The sequence below is a fragment of the Chenopodium album genome, chromosome 5 (genome assembly GCF_948465745.1).
Source record: "Chenopodium album chromosome 5, dcCheAlbu1.1, whole genome shotgun sequence".
NCBI lineage: Eukaryota > Viridiplantae > Streptophyta > Magnoliopsida > Caryophyllales > Amaranthaceae > Chenopodium > Chenopodium album.
In genome coordinates this window covers 69,510,076-69,517,051 of record NC_137838.1, presented here as the reverse complement: position 1 = coordinate 69,517,051, position 6,976 = coordinate 69,510,076, and positions in this window count along the sequence as shown.

Below are 6,976 nucleotides of genomic sequence, written 5' to 3'. Positions count from 1 at the left end.
TTTTTATGAATTCTTAGCATGTATATTCACGAATTTCATGAAAATTCGAAATTTACAATGCTCAATTTGCTTTGTTTATCAAGTTTTACGCCATGAAATTGCTTGTTTATGTTTGTATATTGCCTTGGGAGTAATTTGAGACTTGTTTGACTCAATTTGGCGAAGAAATGAGCAATCCGCCATTGTTGGACCTCTTAAGGTCGTGAAGAACAATGTAGCTTGTTCTTGATGTTTTTGCTAGCAATTCTTGTTCAATTTGTCACAATAATCACTATAGTGTTGCAAGAAATTGTTTGATTGCTTGAAAAATGTTGTCATGCTCAATTTTAATTTGTGCTCTGTTTTAGTACTACGTACTCTGTATTTTGCGAACATAGTATCATGCGGCTAGGCGAACCTTAGATACTATAGAACCTTAATTTATGATGATTCTGCACAATGTAGCATGGCTAGACAACGAGGTTCAGGTTCACGGTCCCGAAACACTAGACGGGAGCATGAGCCCGTAGAGGACGACACTACACCGACCACTTCGCTTGGTCGGCTCCCAGAGTGGGACGAGCAGACCTTGTTCTTTGCCCCTGTCCACCACATTTCCGAGAGGGTGAGACGGGGAACCGAGCCTGGGAGGACACGGCATCACGGCTCTGGCTGTGATGGTCTAGGCAATTTGTATAGGATGCACATCGCCAGAGACCGCGAGACGAGGCTCCTATGGGAGTCCTGCGGACTAGTTGCTCTGTTTGAGACCTCTGAGGCTATGGTCGCCTCAAGCGGGGGTCACCACGTAGTACGCGCTTTGGTGGAGTTCTTTTGGGACACCACCAACACCTTTCATTTTCCCTGGGGCGAGATGATGGTCACCCCTACAGACTTCAGTCTCATCACAGGACTGGAGTTCACTTTTGTGCCGCTGCCGTTCGACGGTGGGATCGACGTCTTTTCGCCAGAGGTCGAGGAGCTGTTAGGGCCGATTTCTGTTTGGGCCCGAGCTGAGGTCGAGACGACTCAGTTCAGTGTTAGGGGAATTCGCCGCTCAACGCTGGCAGCGGCTCTTGATGACGATGCGACCACCCGAGAGCAGCGGGTGCGCATCTTCGTGCTGATGTTGTTTTCAGGGACATTCTCCCCTGATAGGGGTAGTAGGGCGTTGCTTTACTACTTCCCTGCTGCTCGCGATCTCCGGCGGATCGGGACTTATGACTGGGCCAGCTTGGCCTACAATGACTTCGTTCGCGCGCTGAGGGACTCGTGTCGCCACCGATCCTTTAGGACGAACGTCGCTTTGTCTGCTTTCTGGAAGGTCGTAGAGGTAAACATTATTCCCTATAAAGTTTAGCCTTACATGTTAGTTAGCATTTACTCACGCTTTTAACTTCTTGTAGATCTGGTTCTACGAGTACTTTCCTTCCATTGCGCCGGCGAGACCATCGCCGAGGGGATATCCGGTGAGCGCCTCTTGGGGCGGCCACCATGTGGACATGTCTACTGCACGTGTCCGGAGTCGGATTATCTCAGTACGACTTTTAGTGTTTATCTTGCTCTTTTGTGATGTTTTGGGACATGTTCTTACCCGATTGGTGCTTTTTATAGGGACCTGAGGTAGTATACCGACCGTGGGGCGGTTGGACAGTCCCTGGATTAGCCGCACAGTACTCTGATGAGCGCCGCTACTTTCTGGGGACCTATGGAGCGGTTGTATACTTAGGGGAGAGAGTTGTTAAACAACATTCTTCCGATGTTTTTGTCGTTTCTGCTCCTCCACCATGTCACATGTTCGACGAGGGAGAGTTGTCGAGCATGGCTGAGGGGTCTGGTTCCCTCTGGCGGTCCCATGTGATCCTTGGGCGGAGTTACGCTGAGGAGCTACTTCCTTTGCTGGCTCCAGCCCCTGTACCGGCCAAGGATGTGAGGGTAAGATCCTTAGCTTTTTATCTTTCGCTGAGTAGCCCCCAAGTAATACCTTACTGACTTCTTTCTGTCTTATCAGGATTGACCCACTGAGTTTGTGCCGCCCCATATGTCCATTCACTACCAGGGGATCTATGGGCCGATCGAGGAGATGATTTCTCCGGCTCTCGAGGGCGAGCGCTTCGTGGAGCGGTCGATTCCTTGCCACCAAACCAGGGTAGGCCTAGTTTTAATTCAGAATTTTATATTCAGTTATCATGTATTTCCACTGACTTATTTTTCTGACAGTTCTCACGCGAGGTGGTTTCGGCTATGGCACGATGTATAGATGCCTTTCGGAGCCAGCTCGTCCTGATGAGGAACGCGGCTACCTGTCGTCGGGACGACGTTGTCCGAGAGGTAACTTTTCTTCACTTATTATTTTTGCATTATGGCTTCAGTTTTACCTTGTTTCTGATTTAGGTCCTTTTGCAGGGTCAGCCGATCGCTTCTCACACCCGTACGAGGCCTGAGGGGCGGAGAGATCCGGCGAGGTCTAGCTCGAGACGTCGTCGCACTTCGTCAGGAGGTAGAGGTGGTCGTTCCAAGGCTGCTCGAGCCGACGTTGCTGTGGGTTCAGGATCTTCTTCTGAGGGTGCTCCTGCTGCACCGGTAGGAGAGGCTACCTCGGCTTTCAGAGGTGGTGGGATGTACGAGGTTGGCTCGTCATCGCAACAGCCTCCGCGATCTCAGCCTCAGGTTGACCTTGGCTGGAGCGGTCCTGTCTTGAGTTTTCCTCCTCCTACGGAGACTGGAGCTGGTGCTGAGGCGGGAGCTGGTGGAGAGGTGACTCCTCGGACGGCGCAGTTTTATGGCATGATGGGCCTACGTCCTCCGGCGCCGTAGTTTGTTTCTGTATATGTATTTTATTTTGACTTTTTATAGAACTTTGCCTTTGACTCATTATTTAGACACTTTGTACTTTATGTTATTGTAAATTCATTACTATCTATTATTATGCTAGTGTATGTTAGTGTGTGCAAGTGTGATAACAATTTTGCGCAAAAATTTCGTCATTTATTATTGATGGAGGGTATAATCCGACTCTCTCCCCCAAAAGAAAAAATAAAAAGGGAAAAAAGTGCTGTTTTTTTGAAAATTAATATAAAATCCAAAAAAGAAATAAAATTAATTAAAAATAATTGCTATATTTAATTAATTAATGGGAAATGATAGAAAAGATTATTTAGAAAAAATTTAAAACGGGGCCATAAAGTCATTAACCGACTCAAGTGTAATATCAAAACGCAGACTGAGCACGCGCGACTTCTCTGCTGACTTGGCGCCAGCTGGCGCCAGCCTGTGGCGCGTGGCGCCAGGCGCTACACTTAGCGTGTGGCGCCAAGCACTGATGGGTGGCGCCAATGTCGAGGCTGCGACGCCAATTGACGCTGACTCCGTATTTCAGTCGGATTGAAATTCCTCGCAATTTGTACATAAATAGCCCCCTGCTCAGCCGATTCTTCACATAATTCCAGCGAAAAAATTATTCTTCTCTTTAGAAAAAATAATAATCATGTCTTTAGCCACTAAAACCTTCACCCAATACTCTCATGAATGGTGTCGATCTCTTAATGCTAGAGAAAGAAAAGAATTGGATGTATTTCACTTGGGGGGAATTTATGGCATCAAAGGGGAAGATTTAGACATAGACTTCATACATACCGCTTTAAAATTTTGGAACACCGATACGCATTGTTTTAGAATAGGGTATGATGAAATTAGCCCTTTGCCAGAGGAATTTGGTGTTATCTTAGGCTTCCCTGCAATAGACCTAGTAGTAATCCCTAGAGTAGATGCATATTACTATAAGGATTTTGAGCGCTTCTTTAATTTGAAGGAAAGGGATTTATCAGAAATAGTAGACGACAATGTAGTTAACTTGAAAGAATTCGCACGCTATTATTTTGATAAACCGCTTTCTGGATCTTTTCACATATATAGAAGAAGGGCGTTCTTATTCTGCATGCTTAATCAATATTGTCTTAGTAGTGGTAAAATTAACGAGGGTCAATCAATTATAACCACTGTGCTAGAACAAATTGAATCACGGAGAAATCCAATGCCATTGATAGTTGGAGAGACTATGATTAGTCTAGATGAATTGAAAAGGGACCCAAAAGCACCTCTTCGCGGCTCTCCAATTTTATTACAGGTAGAAAAATAATATTTTTAATTACAGAAATCAAAAAATATATTTTTGTATTGTAATATTAATTTATTTGTATTGCAATTTTTTACAGATGTGGCTAATGGAGAGGCTAGGATTAATTATCCCTCCGGACGACATTGAAAATTATACTCCCACTTGCTTTGTGAGAAGGAAGAAGCGCATCCCTAAGATTGGGCGCCATGGGTGGAGAAAAGTCTTTGAATCACGTGATTTTGCTATTAAGTGGGTCATCCCATGGTGGAAAATAAAAAGGATGGTTGGTGTTAACAAGCAACCTTTTTTCCGTCTCCCAAGCTTGTCTCGTGTAACATATTATTATCCCTGCAGAGTAAAGAGACAATATGGCTTGCTTCAAAATATTCCTTCCGGGGATCTTCGTCCTCCCTATGAGTATCCCGTGTCTCAAGAAGTGGATAAATTTGACACTTACTGGAGCTCTAGACCTTTATGGGAAGTGCTTACCCAAAAGGTTCCCCCTTCTTTACCTAATGATGTAAAGAAGTGGTTGTTGAAGAAGTCTTCAATTGATCAGGGTAGAATCGATGTGAAGAATCGTCTAGGTGACACCGGCCAAAGAACGTTTAGGTGCAAGAATTGAATTCAAAACACCTACAATGCCTAAGAAGAAGAATTCTACTAAAGACAAGGGGAAAAGGAAAGCTACCACCACAGACAAAAAGGTTTGGGTGGAAAAGAAGCATGGGGTGCTAGCTGAAGGGGAAACAACCTATTCTAAAATTGAATGTAGGTCCTCTAAAGGATGCCTACTAGCTAAAGTAATGGATGAAGAGGAGGAAACGGAAAAGAATTGGAAAAGAGCAAAGAAGGAGAAGAAAGATTAAAACATTGCTTGGCTTTAGATTTATTAGATTGTTTATTTAAAGTTTATTTATTTCAGCCTTGTTTAAATTCCATTAACAATGTTATTTTATTTTATTAATGAAATTTCAGCTTTCAATTAAATTGCTACTTTAAATTTATTTTATTAAAGCAATGAAAAACCGAAAAAAATTAATTTTCCAGAAATTCTTCGAGTACGGAAGTCGAAAATTTTTCGAAAAACATCGAAATTCGCCCAGATTTTATGACTGAATTGGCGTCAGTAATTACAAATTGGCGCCAGCTATTGAGGTTTGGCGCCAGGCGCCAATACCATCGGTTGGCGCTAATGACCTATTGCTGGCGCCAGACTCTGTTCTGCGACGCCAATAGTTTTCCGACTTTTTGTTGACTTTTTGTTGATTCTGGAACGCGGGGATGTCGAAAAATAAAGTGGCCGCACCCGTAATGGGTTGCCTACGTATCCTTTCCTAAGGAATCAGGCCGAACGTAGCTCTCTTGAGTGTCCTACTCAAGTAATTATGGGTAGTATTTTTTAAGTTGGTCAAGATTGGTCATGTTTGAGAATTCATTGCCATCCATGTCAGTTAATTTTGCTGCACCACCTGACAGGATTGTTTTGACAATGTAGGGGCCAGACCAATTGGGTCTAAACTTTCCCCTTGGATCTAAAACATTTTTCCTTAGTGCTTTTAATACCAAATCTCCTACTTTGATATTTCTTTTCTTGACCTTCTTATTAAAATGTCTAGCCATACGAGTTTGATAGCACTGAGTGTGATGTAGAGCTTCTAGTCGTTTTTCGTCGAGTAAGATCAATTCTTCATATCATGCCCTAGTCCATTCGACTTCATCAAGTTTACTCTCTAGCGCAATGCGTAGAGATGGTATTTCTAGTTCGACAGGTTGTACGGCATCCATTCCATATACCAAAGAAAATGGTGTATTTCCTGTTGACGTACGGATTGACGTGCGATAACCCCACAGTGCGAAGTGGAGCTTGTAAGGCCAATCCTTATAATATTCTGTCATTTTCTCGATGATAGTCTTTAAATTCTTATTAGCTGCCTCGACTGCTCCGTTTGCTTGAGGTCTATAAGGGGACGAATGATGATGTTGGATACCATATTTATATAGCAATTCTTCACATTCGGCTTGAAAGTGAGTTCCATTGTCACTTATCATTTCATGTGGGACCCCATATCGACAAATGATATTTCTCTCGATAAAGAGTGCTACATGTTTTGCGGTGAGTTTAGCATATGATTGCGCTTCAACCCACTTCGTAAAGTAATCAATTGATACTAGAATAAATTCGTGGCCTCCTGTTCCTAGGAGGGTGATCTTGCCGATTATGTCAATTCCCCATGTAGAGAATGGCCATGGTGATGTGTAGGTGTAGAGCAAAGATGGAGGAACGTGTTGTAAATTGGCATAAATTTGACACTTAGGGCATCTTTTCACATATTGATGGCAGTCCCTATTCATGGTAGTCCAATAATACCCTTCTCGCATTATTTTGCCATTTATATGAGTTCCACATATTCCTTTGTGAACCAGTCTCATTATTCTTTGTGCATCCACCTTTCCTACGCATAGGAGAGCTCGACCTTTAGGTACCCTTTTATGTAGCTCGCTGTCTATGAGTACATATTGAGAAGCCAAAAGTCTCAAGGCTTGTTTTGCTCTTTTGTTAGCATGAGGAGGGTATTCTCCATTGGTGACATAGTTGAGAATGTCTGTGTACCATGGTTCTTCTTCTTGTTCTTCTTCGTCTTGGACTGGGTCGTCGTCTTCTATAGCCTGTATAAATGCTGGTTTGTGCCTTTTTTCAATAGTTAGAGGCATTTGCTCGATATCCGTGGGAATCCCAACCATCAAGGCTAATCTTGCCAAGGCATCAGCAAATTGGTTCTCTTCTCTAGGTAGATATGTGTATTCTACCTTCTCTAACTGGTCGGTAAGAGTTTCCAGATAAGTTTGGTAAGGGGCTAGGCTTTCGCTCCTTACTTT